Consider the following 21,855-nt stretch of genomic DNA (forward strand, 5'->3'; position numbering starts at 1 on the left):
TCCTGCTGTATTACCGGACCTACTAATAAAACGTCATTTAACGATAGATCGCTTTTGCTTTTACACGACGCGTCAAAAACAACGCGCAACTTTGACGAATGTTTAAATTTTTTAAACACGCAATGGTGAGGTAAATAAAATGACATTACATCGTCCTTGGATTCTGATTCGAGCAATTTCATGTGCCCTAATGTTAAATAGTCATTTAAAAATTTGGAGTAACTAGCCTTTAGACTAGGATCTCGTTTGAAACGTTTTTCTAAACCTTGAAAACGTTGCAATGCGGCCTCGCGTGAATCACCAAGCTTGTGAATTAACTGATCGTTAATAGGAAACTCGACTACATATCTACCTTGCTCATTTTGATAAACAGTTTTTAAAAAATGCTCTTCGCATAAATTTTCCTCGAAAGTATAATTATTAAGAAAATTTGGTACGTCTTCTAAATTCCAAAATTTAGTAAGCTACTCGTGCAATTGCTCGTTATTTATTGATATATGAAACGCTTGCATTTTTCGAGGTTTCGCGGATGCATTGTATGACCGACCTGCCAAAATCCATCCGAACCTTGTTTTTTGTAATGTAGGATGATTAGACGAAGCCTTGACCTGCTCAACACATAATAGATCCCAAAATATTTCCGCACCTATCAAAACTTCTATCTCGGAAACGTTGAAATGCGGATCGGCTAGTTCAATATTTCGAGGAAATTCGAAAATGCTGCGCTTGAATGAATATGCTGGTAACTTGCTCGTTACCTGCCCGGTGACTGCACAATCAATTGTGCTTGTATAAGAATTAATGCGAGATTGTAACTTGATTTGGACTAATTGAGTAGAACCGGTGGCAGTTCCGTTTATGCCGGAAATGACTATGTTTGAAGATCGCGGTTCTAACCCGAGCTTGTGTAAAAATTGTTCTGATATAAAATTTGCCTGAGATCCTGAATCAAGAAGAACCCGGCATGCCTGACGCGCTCCTAGCTTGTCGTACGCGTAAATTACCGCAGTGGATAACATGATATGTTTGTTGCTAGGAAAACTAGAGGCATGCGAATTCAATACTGTCGATTCGCTTGAAACTGCTAACGCCTGTTTACTTGCTGAATCGTTATTGTTCGTATCTGAGGACGAACCCTGAACAAATGGAAGATATAATAAATTATTGTGCTTAGATTTGCATGTTTTGCACGTCCCTGAAGGGCATTTAACATTTTTGTGATCGTTGCATCGTAAACAATTTGTGCAGAGTTTACGATTACGGATTTCCGTTATTTTTTGAGAAACCGGAAGAGCTAGAAAATCTTTGCAATAATAGATCATGTGATCTCCCTTGCAATAGTTACACTGCGTTTTCGTTGTCGCAGCGCATGCCGCTTGACGCTTGCTAGCGGATTGAGATCGCGTGTTTGTAATTTTTGTGCTATCAATGCTTGCTTTGCTAGTTGCCTCGAGAATCTGACATCGATGAGTTATGAATTCCCGAAATTGTTTTAATGTAGGAAGCTCAGATCCGGACGTACGTATATACGATTATATATGATGATGTATGAAATATTATCTCACAATTATGTCACAATTATACAAAATCACAATTTTACAAAAAGACTATTAATATTTATAAAATATTATAGAACATGTTTCTATATATAGAAATATGTTATATAATACGATATATACGATTATATATGATAATGTATGAAATATTATCTCACAATTATGTTACAATTTTACAAAAAGATAATGCGTAAATTACTTTTGTACTTATTTTTCAATTATTTTTCTTATTATTTGTTTTACATATATGTGATCAGAAATTATACAAGAGAAAGGAAGTATGGACATGTATGGACATATTTGATACATAATTTTATATGTTTCTATATAATTATGTACAATTTTACTAGCAACACAGGCGCGCGCTACGCGCGCTATTTTATTTTTCAATATTAATAATGTTTTCGAATAATAATATTCATCTATTATTTATTATATAATAAATAACACAAATCCTATTCTAAAAAAGGCGTTAAAGGTGTTATTTATTTCATCGTGTTTCATCAATACAAATTTGACAGAATTGACAGCTGCCGTATTGTACGGCACATCAGCTGATCAGCGAGCAGCGAGCCGCGAGTCAAAAGCGTTGGTCGCGTGTTTCGCGAGCGAACCTGAACGAGCCCCGAAGTCGGCCGAAGTTGCCCGAGATCCCAAGCGCTCACGGACACGAGACGATAGATGGTGCGTCACGCAGCGTCACGTGACATACCCCCTCCACTCCTATTCCGTGCTGGCCGCGGCCCGAATCTACCATCACTGATTTAATTAACTATTTGAATGTATAATTGAGCTGAATGTATCGAAAAATGGAAACCATTCTTCGTATTTTCCGGAAAACTTCGGAAGATTTAATCTCGGTAATTGTACGTGAATGGAAGATTCTGTAACGCCGCGTACGCTTAGAGACGGACCGGGCGCTGGTGCGCTTTGTGCTGCTACTGGCGGATTGAGCATTTTGCGTATCTTACCGCATAAATGATAAAATGCTTCCTCGAACGATACGCGATCATTTACTTCGTCTTCATTTATTGACTCTAAACTCGACTGAACACTGTCGTATTCCAACCAATATGTGTCTAATTTATCACGACGCTCCTCGATTTGAGCTCGCAATGCCGGCGTAATTGATCCGATTAAATCTACATAAGTTTTAATTCGCGTACAACATCCTTTAATTTTACCACGCTGCCTTACTAACGCGGAATGATCCTTTTCGTCAGTCATTTTGATAACAAAGAACGCACGATGCGTTCGGTTGGCAACAGCAATGAAGAAACTCTCCTACCTTAAAATGGCGGAACGGAAACGCTCGGCGCTTAAACCTATGTCCGCTTCGTCCTTGCTCTCGAACTGCCGCTACTTGCTGAATCGGGCTGCTTGGCTGCTCCCTGGATTCTTGTAGTTGGCGCCTCTCGTTGATGGCGGTGATGGAAGTCTCGCTGTCACGATACACTTCGATGATCTCTGCCTTACCGGCAGCAGGAATGGAATTGCCGAGCCTCACACAGACTGTTTTGGCTTGGATAATTTGAGCTTCCTCGTAGAAAACAAAAGCTCGTTACCCCGTTGCTGGATATAGATATTGTGGAATCCTTTGAAATTCTCATCACCCCGTTGCTAGGCGTATGACGGAAATTCTTGAGACTATCGTCGCCTCGTTGCTGGACGGAAATAGAGCGGGATCACTTGAAGATCTCGTCGCCGCGTTACTAAGGCGGAATTATAGCAAAATCACTTGAATGTTTCGTCGCCCCGTTGCTGGGCGGAAATAGAGCAGGATCACTTGAAGATCTCGTCGCCGCGTTACTAAGGCGGAATTATAGCAATATCACTTGAATGTTTCGTCGCCCCGTTGATGGGCGGAATTGCAGAAGCACTAGAAATCTCGTCGCTCCGTTGCTGGGCGGAAATATGGCGGAAGCACTTGAAAATCTCGTCGCCCTGTTGCTAGGCGGAATATAGCAGCTTCCCTTGAAGTTAACTTGTCGTTTGCGGTTGTAGGTGGCTAGATCGTACACCGTTATTGCGTATGAGCCCTTTTGCGACTTGCAATCCGGCTCGAAAGACCAATGTTGCGTACTGAATGCACTGAAACGTTTGCGACCTTTAATGGCGGTCGAAAGTCTTCCCCGCTTGTCTCCGGTAATTTGCTTCTTCGACTGCGGGTTGAGAATACGAATTCTCGCCGCGGAATAATTAACTCTACGCACAGGCTTACAATCCAGAGTATATTTAAACTCGACAAACTTCACACTCGCTTTACAATTCGCGGTAAAACTCCTGTTTAGGGGAGCCTGTTCCAATGACCTTGACCTTGACATATGTTGTCAAGGTTATCCTCCTGAGTAATGTAAAAAAGATTTTAACCGTCGCTCGTTGTTTCTTAAAAAGATATTAACAAAAGAAGTTTAATGATTTTGCACGAATTTTCAGTTGCCCACGCGAAGCAAGTACTTGACTTAGACATATATTACAAAGATCATCCTCCTGAGTAATCTGCAGAAGGGTTTAGTCGTCGCTCGTTGTTTATTAAAAAGTTATAAACAAAAAATGTTCAATGATTTTACACGAATTATACGTTTCTGTACGACGTTCGTTTTCAGCCCGCTTCGCGGGAGGGCGGGGGGGAGGGGCGAAGCACTGATCCGCGCATATACTTTGCAAAATAAAAACAGGGGTGGTTAGGTTAGGTTAGGTTAAGTTAGGTTAAAGCAGAGAATACTTTGTATTTAACTGTTTCAAAGTGTACCGAAGTGTATGACATACTACCTATGTGATCACGGTCACGGTGATGAGGTCACGGTCGAAGAAACCAAAACAAAACAGTATGCTCAGGTGTATGGTGAATATTTGAGTATAAGGCCGGAGACACAATGGTAGGCAACAGACAACAGGAACAGGGAATAACCAATCGTGTTGTTCGATTTGGTCATCCGTACTCAAATCGTGTAACCTAACCTGGTTAGGTTATATTTTCCGAAACTAGAGCCTCGGACACATACGCTCGTTTTCAACTCGTTTCGCGGGAGGGCGGGGGCAGGGGCTTCGCCCCCCCCCCCCCGCCGGAATCCGTGCCGTGTATCAGGTGATCAAAATCTGTACGGTAAAATCTGTTACACTGGTTCTGGCGGGGGGAGGGGGGGCGAAGTCCCTGCCCTCTGCCCTCCCGCGAAGCGGGCTGAAACCGAGCGTATGTGTCTGGGGTTCCAGTTTCGGAAAATATAACCTTTTCCTTGTCGTGGACGGCTGAAAATTCGTGCAAAATCATTAAACTTCTTTTGTTAATAACTTTTTAGTAAACAATGAGCGACGGCTGAAACCTTCTGAAGGTCACTCAGGACAATGACCTTGACAACATACGTCAAGGTCAAGGTCATCGGAGGTGGATCCCCTAAACAGGAGTTTTACCCAATTCGCAAACGCGTAATACAATTAGACTCGTTAGACTTGATAGATTGGAGGCTTTCCGCGAAGTCATCGGAACGAACGCGCGCTGCCGCGAAGGACCGGAATAGGGTCGCCTCCATTTGCATACGGAATGATTGCACACCGCACGATTGCACACGCAATATTGTACACGTTGGATTGGACACACAACGATTGGACACCGCACGATTGGACACCGCACCAACCGCACTATTAGACACTACACGATTGGACACCAATTTACAACTGATGATAAGACGCTACGACAAATGTACGTGCGCTGGCTCTAAGTCTGCAATATATTAGCAAAGTTCATTCTAATAAGTAAGAGTCAAAATTAGATGTAGAGTAAACATTGCTTTGTCTTGCAAAGTACATGCATGGATACAGTGTGGATACTTTCCCAGTTTAAACTTTCTTACTTTAATATTATAATTTTTTTATACTGGGAAAGTATATGCTTGGGTGGAAGAGCACGAGGAGACGGGCTCTGCCCGTCACTTAGTACTCTTCCACATAAAAAAACTAACAAAACTTTGGGATGATCAAAAGTACTCCGTGGAAGTTACAATGTAGAACTTTGCTTTGCGTGGAACCTCGCTTCATATACTCTCAGCATATGCTTTCTAAATTTATTAAATATCGCACGTATACGTAAAGTAAGCTTGGTAGTATCGCAGCGTCGTAGCGTCTTATCATCGATTGTAAATTGGTGTCCAATCGTGCAGTGTCTAATAGTGCGGTGTCCAATCGTGCGGTGTCCAATCGTTCCGTGTGCAATATTACGTTTGCAATCGTGTGGTATGCAATCGTTCCGTGTGCAAACGGGATACGTCCACCGGAATACCCGCACGCCATTGATTACCAAACTGCGCGGACCCGAATAGGGCCGAACGTCATCGATCGCATATTGAAGACGGATCACAACGATCGCAGTGACGACGCTTTATGATCGCGAATGGGCGCAAATAAAGGGATAAACTATCATACAAGTAGAAATGACATCTCATCTTCAAATTTCCATTTTCTTATTTTTGAGGCGGCCTTTTTGTTTCACGCCTTTTTTTCAAAGCTCTTCTAAAAGAGTCTCGAAGATGCGTCCATGGTTTTTTACAAACAGCCGCTAGAAAAAGGTGGAAAATATTTATATAAAAATTGAGAGAGAGAGAGAGAAAATATATAAATAACAAGAAACATTCTCACTTTTGGACATTTTCAAATCCCAAGTCTAGCTCAGAAGATTACAGACTTAAGATAAATTTTTATGAATATTACAATTTAGATGGAAAAAGAAAGTTTTAAAAAATTTAAATGAGTAAATAAATAGTTTTTATTGTTTTTCGGAAATAGTAAATGAGTAATATTGTTTTCTTGACGTTTTGAGAGGTTAATTTATCTCAATCAGATTATACAAAATATATTTATGCACAACTGATACAATAGACTTTCTCTTAGACGAAATAAAGATACTAAACTTGTACATAAAGAGAGAAACTTGAAACCTTAACACGTAGTAGTAGAAGCTAATTGTGTCTGACATAGAGCGGCAAAAACTAAAAACTTTCTAACCAGAACACATACAGCGCGCTCTTTTAGTCAACAAACTGAACTAATATATGACCTCTATATCAACCAAACAAAGACTTTTCTATATATATAATTATTCAATTCTATATCACAACACTCCCAGTAATTGGCAATTATATATATCTACACAAAAACAAATTATGTCTTCTCAGCTTCAATTGATTCTTCAGTCATTGACAATCCACATAATAAACCATTGAAGCGCTCCTTTGACAGTCCCTTTGTCAAAACATCTGCCAACTGTTGCTCCGTTGAAATGTAGTTAATGTTGAGTTCCTTCCTTCTGACCTTTTCTCGAATATAATGAAATCGGACCTGAATGTGCTTGGACCGTTTGTGAAAAGAAGGATTTTCACAAAGTCTTATGGCACCTTGATTATCAACATGAAGATTAATAGCGCCTAATTGATGTCTGACTAAGTCATCTACAGCTTGCCTCTTGCGCTGCCGAACTTGCTGCAATGTACTCAGCCTCCATCGTTGATAAAGCACCTATTCCTTGTCTTCGACTGGTCCATGATACAGGTCCACTGCATATCGTAAGGACATAGCCTGTCGTAGAACGCCGCTTGTCCTCACATCCAGCGTAATCACTGTCGTTGTAGCCACATACAGAAAAACTTTTCCTACCGTCAAATACGATACCCTTGCTTTTCGTACCTTGTAAATATCGTAGAACTCGCTTTAATTTAACATCGTCCAATGCTCTTTACCCGGATTGTTCACATAGCGACTCAATAAATTTATAGCGAACGCAATATCCGGTTGTGTAACATTCACTGCGTATTGAAGAAATCCAATTACTTCACGATATGATATCTGCCCCATTTGTTTCTTCTCTTCATCAGTTTGTGGACACATCTCCTTGTTTAGCTTGGATCCAGGTGTGATTGGAGTAGCACTAGGTTTTGCATCTATCATGTTGCATTTTTCAAGCACTTTTTCAATGTAGGTTGCCTAATGAATCTTCAATAACTTCTTCTCCCTGTTACGTTCAATCTCGAATCCTACAAAGTATTTTGGTTCGCAAATCTTCATCTCAAACTCCTTTGTCATCATGTTGAGTATTTTTTCAAGCACACTCTCCGATTCACTCATTAGCAAGCCATCATCCACGTACATTGACAGAAAAATCCTTGTTCCATTCATCTCACCAATGTATATACATTCATCAGCTTCTGACTGTACGAACTCGAATTTTCTTAAAAAATCAGCGAATCGACGATTCTAACAATTAGGAACTTGCTTTAAACCGTACAGTGCTTTAGCCAATCGTACCACTCGTTTCTCCTGCGGCCATGGTCCTTCCGGTAATTGCAGATTGCAGATAAATTTCTTCCTTTAGTTTACCATGCAAAAATGCAGTCTTCACATCAAACTGACGAATGTGAAGATCTTTATTTGCTGCTAAAGCAAGTAGTGTTCGAACTGATTCATACCTTACAACTGGTGCGTATATCTCGTCGTAGTCAATTCCTTCTTAATGCGGTATTTAAACTTTGAAGATCCATAACTTGTATAAATCTGAAAAATAAATATCATAGTAGTGGTTTGGAATACTAATTATCAGATTATGGAATTAAAAATAGGGGTTTTTATGTATTTAAACGAATCGATTGACTTGACTTGTAACCCAAAGTCAAATTGTTAACATCTAAATGTATCACTTTTGCTAACACATTTTCCTCCAAAATGTTTATTTGCCGAGAAATGTATATTCAGCTACGATATTTTCATATATCCTGTGTTTACAAGAGATTAAGCACACGATCTCCTTATAATTAGAAATTACTTTCTATTTCAAATGTCACTCGACGGTCATAGCAGTCACAATCATAATACATAATACATAGTACTCATAGGCTCATATTTCAATAATCTAATATAGGCCTGCGGCCGATTTACACTTTTCGGCCGATTGTGACTATTACTATCCCCACTCCTTTTGTTTCATAGTAACTAGACTGCTCGCGGAGACATAAGACGCTCGAGCTCAGGGACGCGGGTTAGCTGTAAATCGTGTATTGTCTCGCGCGCTGTTCACTGTTTAGAGAATTGTTATTATTATTATTGTTAATATATTAGACAATTAAAGGTCAAATTAAAGGTAAGGCGCGCGCGCACGTGTGTGTGTGTACCTTTAATTTTATAATATACTAATAATAATAATAATAACGACAACTTTTATACATATTTATTATATGTATAAAGGTGCGTGCGCGCGCGTGTGCGTGTGTACACACAATTAACATAAGTATTCCATTTTAGTTACCTTTAATTTTATAATATATTATTAATAATAATAATCACTCTATGAACAATGAACAGCACGCGAGACAATATATGTACGGCAAAGCCTCATACACTATTTACAGCTAATCCGTCCCTGAGCTCGAGCATCTTAGGTCTCCGCGAGCAGCCTAGAAACAAAAGGAGTGGGAATGATAATAGGCAAGATCGACCGAAAAATGCAAATCGGCCATAAGTCTGTATTTTAATATATTCACTGCTTATCGGATACACATTTTAGTTATAATTTTTCTCAAGAGAGATACTGGTTCTTATGTAGATAATTATGTATTTTGCTGTTATTGATAATTATACGATCGTTAATTAATTTAAGGCACTTTTTATCTACATTAAAGGTGATCAAGAATTTGAGACTTTTCCGCTGATAATTAATATTATCAGTTTCGGCCTCAGGGTTGGAATAGGACAAAAGGCCCAAAATAATAGTTAAAGATGGTCTCTACTATGCATATATTATTAACAGAATGTGTATGTGCGTGCGTGCGTACATGCGCGTGCACGTTTGCGTAAAAATAAGCAATTTTCCCATATATTAATAAAAATTTGAAATATTTGATATATTATTGATATACTTTATTAGGTTTTCATTGCAAAGATTTTAAATTGGATATATGGTATTGCTAATTTTATCAATTAATATAACTTTGATAAAAAGATAAAAGGAGAATATTTATTTTTCAGTTACAATAAAAATTTTTAGCAATTATATAGAATAAAGGTGTTCCAAAGTTAATAATAAAAAGTTCATAATTTAACGTTGCACATCGTGATAGAATTTATTTGAAATTACATAGAGATGTTTAGAAGATATGTTATAAAAGATATGAAGATGTTTAGAAGATGTTTAAAAGATATGTTATAAACTAAATGTAGATTATTATTACACATTATATATTATATTACAATAAAATGTACGTTGAATTCAATGATTTCAGTTTACTTCAAGTTAAAACACTTTCTTAACTTTTAATCTTTAACTTTTAGATATATTGTATGTAATGTAATATATTATATATTTTATGTAATCATATAATAACTAAAGAAAGATATGGTGTTTATTAAAAATTTATTCTCAAAAAGAGAAGATTTTATTTATGAGACAAAATAGAAGGAAAATAAAAAAGGAGCATAAGCGCATGTCGTTTTAATAAATAAATTTTTTGATAAAAGTTATATGTGGCATCAGAAAATTAGTTAATAAGATATAACATAATTATATTTTTTTAATATTTGTTTAATATTTGTATATCAAAATATTTTTTCTACAAATGTTATCATATCAAGAAATAACGTCAAAACGTATAACCTGCACTATCAAGCGACGCAGTAGCGTCGCGACGCCAAGTACATAAAAAAATAAATAGCCGCATAAGAAATAGCTGCTTGATACAGCACTGGCGCGACACCGTCGAGACGCTACCAAGTAGCTTATCCAGAATTTACATCATTTGACAGGTCACATAAATTTGTGATTAAAATATCTTAGGAACTAAAGTCGTAATAAAAAATTTAACGGCACTTTTATAAGATAATATGGGTGCACGCTTTCGAACGCGATCAATTCGAATAAAACGTACGTATGCTCGCACAAATACATGCAAAGCGATTTTGTCCCTCAAGGTGCGTTCACAGATACACGTTTTAATTTCTTAACGAGCGAGCGAGCGAAAGAAAGAGAGTGAGAGACAGCGAGAGAAAGAGACAGAGATTATAGGTAGGACTATACTAGGCGTACTATAAATATAATACTTTGCTGCAGTGTTATAAATTATTTAATTTAAATATTAGTTAGTGAGAAAGGGATTGACTGCACCAATACCACCAATTTCACTGCATAACGTCGAGCGCTACCACATTCGTTATATAAAATTATAAAACTCGTAAAAATGATTTATTTGAAAGTAAAGGTATATTGTTAAAGTTATAATAAAAAATATTGTAAATCACATAGAGAAATTTTGTTAGCAAAACAGAAAAAAGTATAAAATATATAAAAATAATTTACATTATATAAAAATCAAAAGATTATTCTTAATAAAACTTATTACAAATTGCATCGGAACGATGTGTTAACATACAAAATAATTGATAATAAATAACCATATAAAATAAACCATATAAAATAAAGGTAAATCTACCGATTAGCGAACCCACCTCCTATCACCTTGTCCTTGACATATATTATAGAGGTCACCCTTCTGAGTAACATTGTGCAAGTTTTAACCGTCGATCGTTGTTTACTAAAAAAAGTTATTAACAAAAGAAGTTTAATGATTTTGCACGAATTTTCAGCTGTCTACGCGAACCAAGAACATAATATTGACATATATTACAAAGGTCATCTTCCCGAATAACCCGCACTAGGTTTTAGTCGTCGATCGTTGTTTATGAATAAGTTATTAACAAAAGAAATTTTGCAAATATAGTAGTTATTTTGAATATTAAAAGATATAAAAGACGAATATGTATATGAACGAAGGAAGGAAAGTCATTTAAAGCAGTGAATCGTTAATATATAGAATAGTTTCTTTTAACATAAGTACAAAGTATTCTTCACTTTAACCAAAAGCATAAACAGTTAAATACAAAGTATTCTCTGCTTTAACCTAACCCAAACTAACCTAACCTAACCTGGTTAGGTTATATTTTCCAAAACTGGAGCCTCGGACAGCTCGTTTTCAGCCGCTTCGCGGGATGGCGGGGGGCAGGGGCTTCGCCCCCTCCCCCCGCCGGAATCCGTGCCGTGTACCAGGTGATCAAAATCTGTTACACTGGTTCTGGCGAGGGGCGGGGGGCGAAGCCCCTGCCCTCCGCCCTCCCGCGTAGCGGGCTGAAACCGAACGTATGTGTCCGGGGCTCCAGTTTCGAAAAATGTAACCTTTTGCTTGTTGTGGACGGCTGAAAATTCGTGCAAAATCATTAAACTTCTTTTGTTAATAACTTTTTAGTAAACAACGATCGACGGCTAAAACCTTTTGAAGGTCACTCAGGAGGGTGACCTCTATAATATATGTCAAGGACAAGGTGATAGAAGGTGGTTCGCTAATCGGTAGATTTACCAAAATAAACATATAAACAGAAATTATGTAATATTAATTATTTGTTCAAAAGAATGTAAAATTAAATATAGTCAAATTTTAAAAATTTACAAAAAAGAGTGACATCTCTAAAAAAACCTTTTTAAAAAAAGAAAAAATATATACGCCAAGTACATAAAAACTCCCAACTTGTCAAAACTCAAAACTAAATATGAAATCAATAAGCAGTTTGTACTTCAATGTCGTCATACGATAAAAGAGTATGCATGGAAAACGTTTGGGTAAAATACTCAAACTACTTCTAGATACTTGGCTAGTTAATTATTGATTTCATATTTAGTTTTGAGTTTTGATAAGTTGGGAGTTTTTATGTACTTGGCGTATATATATATTTTTTTTAAAAGATTTTTTAGGGATAAAGTATTAGGTATATGCGAAGGTTAATAAATTGCTATTTACATATTATTATACATGAATTGTTACATGTATAAAATCATTAATATTATAGGAAATGTTTTTGATATACAAATATTGAAATATGAAATATTATTATGTCATATCTAATCCTTAATTGGAGTATCACAGCTATATAGAAATAGTTTTTGTTAATATAAAAAGCCTATCGCGAGATATTAGTAATTTATAATAATTATTTCATGAACAAATTAAAGCAAGAAATATATCTAGAAAGTAATTAACAAAACTTGATTTTATACTTTAATTATTTAGACCTATTTTTTGAATTTTCTAAATGTTGCAAAGAAAATCGGGATATCATGAAACACATACTTTCTTAAAATTTCATCTAAATTCGATGTATGACTTACTATAATTGTAATAATTTTATAGAATTTGTAGAATTAATTGTAGAATTAAATTGTGACATCAAATTTTGTAGAAAACTATTCATTCGAACTATTTAAACTTTTGTAAGAGAACTATTCATTTGAAGTTTGATGCAGATGCATGTTAATAGATAATTTGCATAATACATTTATTTCATTATTTGCATGTTAATGTTTTACATGTGTCACCTAATTGTATACAACACAAGCACTGATTTACAAAAAGGAAAAAATTAACTTTTAATGCGGACATTCACGAAACATGTACATGCATCTTAAAAGAAGAACCTAGACAATCCAATAAATAGAAAAATATATAGGTGAGAAAACTACAATATGCATATAATAATTGCTGCTCTCTAAAATCTTTTTCAACATATATTACTAATAAATTTAATGAATTTAAAATATTTAAGAGTAGTCAGAATAATATGTGGTGCGCTTGCGCGCCACACACACACACGAGCGCTCGCGCGCGCACGCACGCACGCACACGCATACATATCGATAAGTATTATAATAATAAAATTTCATTTTAGTAAAAATAAAAAATGACACTTTGAATTATTTTTTTGTAAAAAAATTATTTTTTGAAAACTATTAATATTATAAAATCAAAATTCTTTTCTATATTATTTTCTCTCATAAATAACATTAATAACGTAATAACATTGCAATTACTGCATTAAACCACTAAAACCATCTTATAAACATCTTATAATTAAAAAAAATACGTAAGTAGATACATAAATAATCCCAACTTGTACAGCAAAAAACTAAATATGAAATCACTAGTTAACTGGCCAAGTACTTTGTTAGAAGCAATTCAGTGTGAGCGATTCCATTTTTATCCAACTGTTTTCCATGCATACTTTCTTATCGCATGACGACATTGAAGTACTTGGCGTGCCCAGTTTGCATTGGGTATATATTTTTGTAACTTTGTACTGTTTTGATGATTGATTGATATCCAGCCTTGATTACCAGAGTCTCGACATTTTATTCGATTGTTATTTATTCAATTGTTCCTTACATACTTAAAAAATTAGATATTTTTCTTTTAATTAAGGATTTAGGTTTTTAATTGACTAAATTTTATGTATTTTGCAAATATTTATAAGTATTATATATATTATGTTTCAGCAAGAGAAGATATAAAGAGACAAAGAGCAAATAATTCCATGATGAACAAAAATTCTAGCCTTAATATAAAAAACAATAAGAAAACTTTGAGAATATCAAAATAAAAATTAAATTGAAAGTAAAAGTTTTGTAACTTTAAATAAAAGTTGTATTATGTATTAATAAAAAAAGTTAATATTCAAAGTATTTTAGATTATTCTAAATATCAATAATAGTATATTATATTATTACAGTATTATATGTATTATATTAAAATTGAACATTAAAAGATTAAATTAAAAAACAAATTTTATATTGACTATATAGGGTGAGGCAATAACTATTACCACCTTAAATATCTTCGAATTTATAAGGTCCAGAGGAAAATTTAACTGCATGGTTACTCATTTTACTATAATTAATAAGAAATCTTATCCGACCACCTGATAAACATTGCCAGTACATCGCGTAATTAAGAATTTGTACTCATTTAAATACTCTCTGGTAAAAATCGATGATTCTATATTTGTTATAAATCCAAATAATTTACTCTCCTGCAAAAACGGCTCATTTTCGGGTATCAGTATATTAATAAAAGTTGCTTGTTTTGGTGTTCTCTATAACCCCCTAAAGTTTGTCGGTATGTTTTTGGAACACCCTGTATAAAGAAACTCAGTTACCATACTGGAATAATAAAAAACTAAAATTAAAAAATTAATGATTAATATTCAATAATATATAATAATGGATCGCCGCAACAGCAATATAATAATATTATAACACTTTCTCATTTAGACGCTCATTATGTAATGAAAAACGGTAAGATAGTACGATTGTACGAGCAAAGCGTTACATGATAGATTATGCAATCATTACAGCAGAGCTCCGAAACATTACAAGCAACTTTACTAGAAGCTTCGGTGCTGTACGAGCAACGTTTTGCATAAAAGTAAGGAATCGCTTGGTTTAATTCTCTCTTTCTCTTTTTTTATACTCTTTTATTCCTTATTTTTACGAACTATAATTTCACTAAGGAATGCAACTTATTAAATAGATATAATTACACTAAAAGCTTATCACTTTATGCTATGACTATTGCGACAATCTATCCAGAATGTAATATACAAATATTATAAATATATAGAATGTCCCATGATGAATTATACATACTAAAAGAGCGTGCGCTTGGGATTAATTGAAGCAGAAAACTTTCTATAAACATGAATCAGGTTTACACTTCCTACTTATTGTTAGATATAAGCGTTTAAAGCTAAGTATCGAGTTAAATTTTATTAAAATTTTATTACTTTATTTTACTTATTTATGTTATGAAGATTAAAAATTAAAAATTTTACAATAATAATGTATTTTTAACGATAAAATATTTATTACGGTTTTTATTAATTTATTTATATATATTATTAATTAATTTATTACATTATTTATTAAATTTAAAGTAAATTTTATTAACAATTACTACATTTAAATTTAGTAATTTGCGTTCTTAATTAAAATTTTTAATATCTATATTTAATATCTTATACATATCTTGACAAATTGAAACTTATACATATAAATTCTCAGATGTGATCATATATGTAAAAGTCATTTAGTTTGGTTACTATATCCTCTTTTGACATTGATGCAATATTGAGCACAGTTAATCAATCAACGTGGACACTCCTGGAGATTTTCTTAAACTATTCCGAGAATCTTTGTTATAGCTCGGATGCTAATGTAACGAGTTTCTTTTATCATAATTTTATCATAATTTTGTTTTAGAAATAGAAAGTAGTTATACGGAACTAAATTAATTGAATTATTTAAGTGCGATTATTTTCTACCTTCAAAATCTCTAAATTCCGTTAAAAGGGACATACTTTAATAAACTAAACAATAATAAATAATAAACATAGTTAAAATAAAATTAACATATTTTTATTTATACATTTTAACATACATGATTAGAGTTTGAATTGATACGATGTCAATCTCAACTTTTTTTTAGAAATATCTTTGATTAAGTGCGTGCATATGCATATACATATACCTTTATATACATATACATATTTTTATACATTTATATACATTTATATACATATATTATATACACATAAAGGGTGTTTGATAGATCGATAGAAAATTTGCAAGAGATGATAAATGAGGTTATTTAGATTTTATTTAACTACATATAACATTATATTGCACAGTGTCACGGATTTTGAGATATCGACAATTTTTGAAATTGTTGCTTATTACTCTTATTAGCAAACTTTTCGTAAATAAACGATTATAGTACACATATATTAAATGTTTTATTTTATTTAAATTTGTTTCCGTATCTTCACAGTGTATCCTGTTTAAAAAATACAATAAAAAATTGAATATGATAAAAAGAATATAACAAATTAAATCGCTCGAATCCTGTGTCCTTGAGAGAATGCTTAACTTTACAGGGCTCTACCAAATTGTTAACCTCCACGCGAAGACAGCCGCGCGATGGTAATCTAAACTGAACATAACGCACAACGCGAATCGAGATAACCAATCAGCGTCGCGGAAAAGAGGCAACAATGATTTCGATTTGATTTAACACGGCTTTTTTAAGAGAGGATTCAATTTTTTTATTGTATTTTTTAAACGGGATACACTTTAAAGATACGGAAAAAATTTAAATGAAATAAAACATTTAAAATATGTGTACTATTGTGTACTATAATCGTTTATTTGCGAAAAGTTCGTTAATAAGCAACAATTTCAAAAATTGTCAATATCTCAAAATCCGTGACACTTTGCAATATAATGATATATGTGGTTAAATAAAATCTAAAGGATCTCATTTATCATCTCTTGCAAACTTTCTATTAATCTATCAAACACCCTGTATAGCAAATAAAATGATTTTTGATGTTGCAGAAATATTTCGATAAGTTACAAAAACTACAAAGTTACAACAAAAGTTTGAAATATTTATAATTATTATAACATTTTGATAAATCTTTTGATGAAAATAATTTAATACTATATAAAATATTCCTTTAATGTATTTCAATGTATTTTAATAATAAAATATCTTTTTGTACAATAAAGAATATATTACAAGATCATTTTTTAAAAATGCTCTTTATTTTCTATAAAATATATTTTGATATTATCTTATTCTTATCCTAATTATTTTAATAATTGTTTTAAAGTTAATGTCTTTCTGATTTATCATTTTAATTTAGTCTATAAATGTTCAATCGATTTTAAATCGATAAATTGAGGTGGTTGATTAAATAATATATGATATATTACGTATTATAAACATTATTTCATATAAATGCTCTTATGTAAATAACATATACTTTATTCTGACTTTGAGGCTTTCACGGTTATTACTTTCGTCAGTGATGGCTCCCGGATAGATCCGCGTTCCTTGACAGCTTTGTGCCGACGTTTCGCAGACATTGTAGTCCGCATCATCAAGGTTGAGCTCCGTATCGGAAGTCATAACTTCTCTTCATTTTCCTTCATTTCCCGCAAATCTAAAATTTTCGGAAGATGTTTTTATGGAATAGATTCATGTTATGTTTTCTACTAATGTCATTTTAGTGCTCTTATTTAAGTAAAGCGAGTTGTCAATATGATGTTCTTTTTATTTTGTGTAAAATTAACAGAATTAGGAGGGAGGGAAGGAGGGAGAGAGAGAGAGAGTTATTTTGTAAAAACAATTTCTTACATTTACTGGTTATACAATTTAAATATAATTTGGGTAATTATGTACTTTAACGGACCCAGCCCCGATGACCTTGACCTTGACATATGTTGTCAAGGTCACCGTCCTGAGTGACCTTGAAGAAGTTTTAGCCGTCGCTCGTTGTTTGTTAAAAAGTTATAAACAAAGAAAGTTTAATGATTTCGCACGAATTTTTAGCTGTCCACGTGAAGCAAGAACATGATACTGACATATATTACAAAGGTTACCTTCCCGAATAACCTGCACTAGGTTTTAGTCGTCGCTTGTTGTTTATGAAAAAGTTATTAACAAAAGAAATTTCGAACATATAGTAGTTATTTTGAAAGAATATTAAATATTGAAAGATATAAACGACGAATATGTATATGAACGAAGAAAGGAAAGTCATTTAAAGCAGTGAATTGTTAATATATAGAATAGTTTCTTTTAATATAAGTACAAAGTATTCTCTACTTTAACTGAACTTAGGTTCAGTTGTACAGATTCAGTGTAACAGATTTTACCGTACAGATTTTGATCACCTGGTACACGCCACGGATTCCGGCGGGGGGACGGGCAAAGCCCCCTCCCCCCGCCCTCCCGCGAAGCGGGCTGAAAACAAGCGTATGTGTCCGGGGCTCCAGTTTCAGAAAATATAACCTAACCCAAACTTATTTCTGATTTAAAGCTAAAATTCCATCAAATATACTCTTTCGTAAACGTATATGGTATCGTAAAATTATGCTTTAGTCATTCAACATTTTTGTTAATAACTTTTTAACAAACAACGAGCGACGGTTAAAACTTCTTCAAGGTCACTCAGGAGGGTGACCTTGACAACATATGTCAAGGTCAAGGTCATCGGGGCTGGGTCCGTTAAAGTACATAATTACCAACTTTTTATTCAAATTTTATTGAAAATTTTTATTAATTTTTTTATAAGACTCATGTTAAATTGTTTGTTATCATGTTGATGATGACCTCTCTGAGGCGTAAAGTAGTATAAAACTTACAACATATTCAGCATTTGTTCAACAAATGCACTACTTGAAAGTAGGCCTGTTAATTTTGATCGAAGTTTGATAACTTCGAAGCTTCGAAGTATGTTGTCTCTTTCTAAAGTTTGTACAACTTTTCAGCCGAACGCACAGTCTATTCTTATTATGTCTATATGTTGGATATCGACAGAAGCAATGCACTTAAGAAGTTAAGCAGCGTTGGGCACGGTCGGAGCTCGTATGGGTATCACCTGAGTCTGCCGTGTGCTGTTGTCTAGGGAAAGGGGGCTATTTTCGTCTACTGCATTTGACGTACTTTCATACACTAATTTATACGAACATTGATTCGACCTGGCCGATTGCCACTAACTCTACAAATGGCGTATAGGTTGTCACTGAACCACTATAAAGAAGAAGAAAAAGAAGAAGAAGAAGACAAGCAACGTGAATTTAGTAATAAAAACATATTCATACAAAACAATAATTCATACTTTTTACAATCCTTCTATATTTCAAAATTTTTTCAAAATGAATTGTTACAATCTTTTTGTAACTCAGCATATCATTATAAACAGGAAAATTACGACACTTTTTCTTTGATATTGGCACTCATCAAAATTAAAAAGCATTCGTAAGTTTAGTTTACTTCAAGAAATAAATATTCTTATGTATTATATTAAGGTGCAGTGAGGTAAGTGCAGACTGGTTTTTGTAAAGTTGGATATTAAATGCATATATTATCAATCTCTAACAGAAATAGTTAATATTATCGGTATTCCAAGCATTGTGTAAGTATTATTGTTCAACTTATAGTGACTTTGGAGTCATTTTTCTTTTCAAATTTACATAATGATAGAAAATTGTACGACGTGTCAATTGGTCTGCACTTTCCCTCAAAACGGGGTAAGTGCGTAGGTGCGAGTTAAAAATGTATTGCAGCCTTATTTTATACACCACGGAGCAAGAGAGTAATTGTTAACATATCTGCTTTGAAATGCTTTTTACCGAATTGAATTATATAGGTTAGTTTCAGAGTTATTGTCTTCTAAAAATACAAGAACCCTTTGGTGAAATTTGAAAGTGGGTTTGGTAGAATAAAACGACATAAAACCACGTAAAAGGTGTAATAACATAAAATATTAAAATAAATAAGATATTCTACATAAAAGAACATTAATTCGGTAAATAAAAAGGTGGTTTAAAAACTGTAGAATATAAGATAAGATAAACACAAAACAAAAAATTAATAATTCCGTTATTTTTAACAAAAACAAAGTTGCAGATAGATATTAATCAGAATCTTCACATCGTTCGCACTCGAACCATGGCAACCCTTATATATAAACCATTAATAAACAAATCAAAATAGCAAATGTTTTAAGAAGATACTTCAAGAATAAAGTCATTAAGAAATTTACAAATATCCTGGCTAAAGAACGCAACGATGCTTCTGTCGACGGAAAAGCTCTCAGTCAACTGGTACCGGTGAATCTGGTAACCAAAACCAGAAAGCATTAAACGATAAATGAAGTCTGGGGCAAGAGCAGACCAATCTGCACTTACCTCACCACTTTGGTCTGCACTTGCCCCAATACGTAATATGAACGGGGCAAGAGCAGAGGAATGATTTTTATGTAAACGTACAAAAAAACAAAGTATTTATGTTTTTAAGAAATATTTTAAATAATATTCTTTACACTTACTAAAAAATTACAACCCAAAACACAATATTGCTTAATTAATAAAATTATCTAAATAGCACACACAACTTTAGAGGTTACCACAAACTAATGACTGTTTTTAACGGTTGATAAAATAAGCGAGAATTGCATATTTTACTGCGACATCTATGTTGAAATGTTAACACTAACTTCTAGTAGATCTCTACATATCAGATACTCTAATTTGACTTATATAATAATAAATATAACCAGTTAATGCACTTGCCCCGGTTACGCACTTACCCCACTGCACCTTATAATATCCTGTTATAATAAGTATTACTTTCTGCTAATAAATCTATAATAAAATAATGATAAATATATATAACTATTAAAGTAGTTACTCGTTACTCGAAAAATGTATAACAAACTTATCATTATAGTCATGAATAAAAAAGTAATACAGTTGCCAACAAGTTATAAAAAAAATGACTGAATTATAGAACATTATAAATGATGAATTTCTTAACCCCGAAAATTACCATTTGGCGAGCAGTAAAAACAGTTTTGGGTTTGTGTCTAATTTTAACATTTGAATCGAAAGAATGTTAGCACAAGAGTGCTTCTAAGGTTTATAATAATGCGAGTGTTGTGTTTATATTCGAGTTAACTGGAGTACTAAACTATAAATATTGATGTACATACATATTGTTTAAATAGTTTTAAAATGTTAAAATCAGTCATAAAATTTTGTTTTATATACACAAACATACGCATAAACAGGGCGGCCTGTTAGAAAATATTAGAAAAGAAAGCGGCATGTTGTTTTTTCTGTTGCTGGATAATACAATCACTGTCGTGTCTAGAATACTTTGCATACTCCACGAGACGCGCGTTCTTTTGACAATCTCCTTTAATTAATATCTCGATAATTATTGCGAAGATTGCATATAGCACGGAATTTTTCTATTCAGTTTTCTATCTTGTTTAATATTCTATCTTTTCACGAGCATTGATTCGTTCATTATTCCGTATAATTGCTATGAGCATCTTTCCTTCATTAACCCTTAGCTGGCACATGGGGTCCTGAGAGACCCCAGCCTAGTTCGACTGTAAATTTCAATATTTGAACGTACGTAAACTTGAAATACTTCTTAAATAAACAGCTTAAATTGAAAAAAAAAACATAACCACTTTTATTCAAATATCACCAACGCAACCTTCAGAATAAATACCTTTTTTTAAACCGAAAAAATCAAACTATTTTTTTTATAATAGTGTTATGACTCCAGAGTATGCCATTAAAATTTTAGTTCTTAATATGAAAAATTGAAAAAATAACAAATTTTTGAATGAAAACTGACATTTTTCACGTTTTTTCGACAAAATCCATTTTTTTATACTTAACCTTCAATTTTTTAAAAATTTACTATAGGATCTTATATAAGAATACTTTAGGAGTATCTCCTAATTTTTGAAAGTAATTATATATTTATTTACAGTAGTTACAAATGAATGTACTGCTGGGGTCCTACAGGAACCCAGTGTGCCATCTATGTGATTTGGCTGCAGTGTGTCAGCTAAGGGTTAA

At 33.5% G+C, this 21,855-nt stretch overlaps 1 protein-coding gene across 5 annotated transcripts in view; it reads left to right on the forward strand.

Annotated features, from left to right (window-relative positions):
* Window positions 1-21,855, forward strand: part of LOC105279114 — a 164,577-nt gene that overhangs the window by 47,825 nt on the left and 94,897 nt on the right. The window lies entirely within an intron of this gene.

The sequence above is a fragment of the Ooceraea biroi genome, chromosome 9, assembly GCF_003672135.1.
Source record: "Ooceraea biroi isolate clonal line C1 chromosome 9, Obir_v5.4, whole genome shotgun sequence".
NCBI classification, from domain to species: Eukaryota; Metazoa; Arthropoda; class Insecta; order Hymenoptera; family Formicidae; genus Ooceraea; species Ooceraea biroi.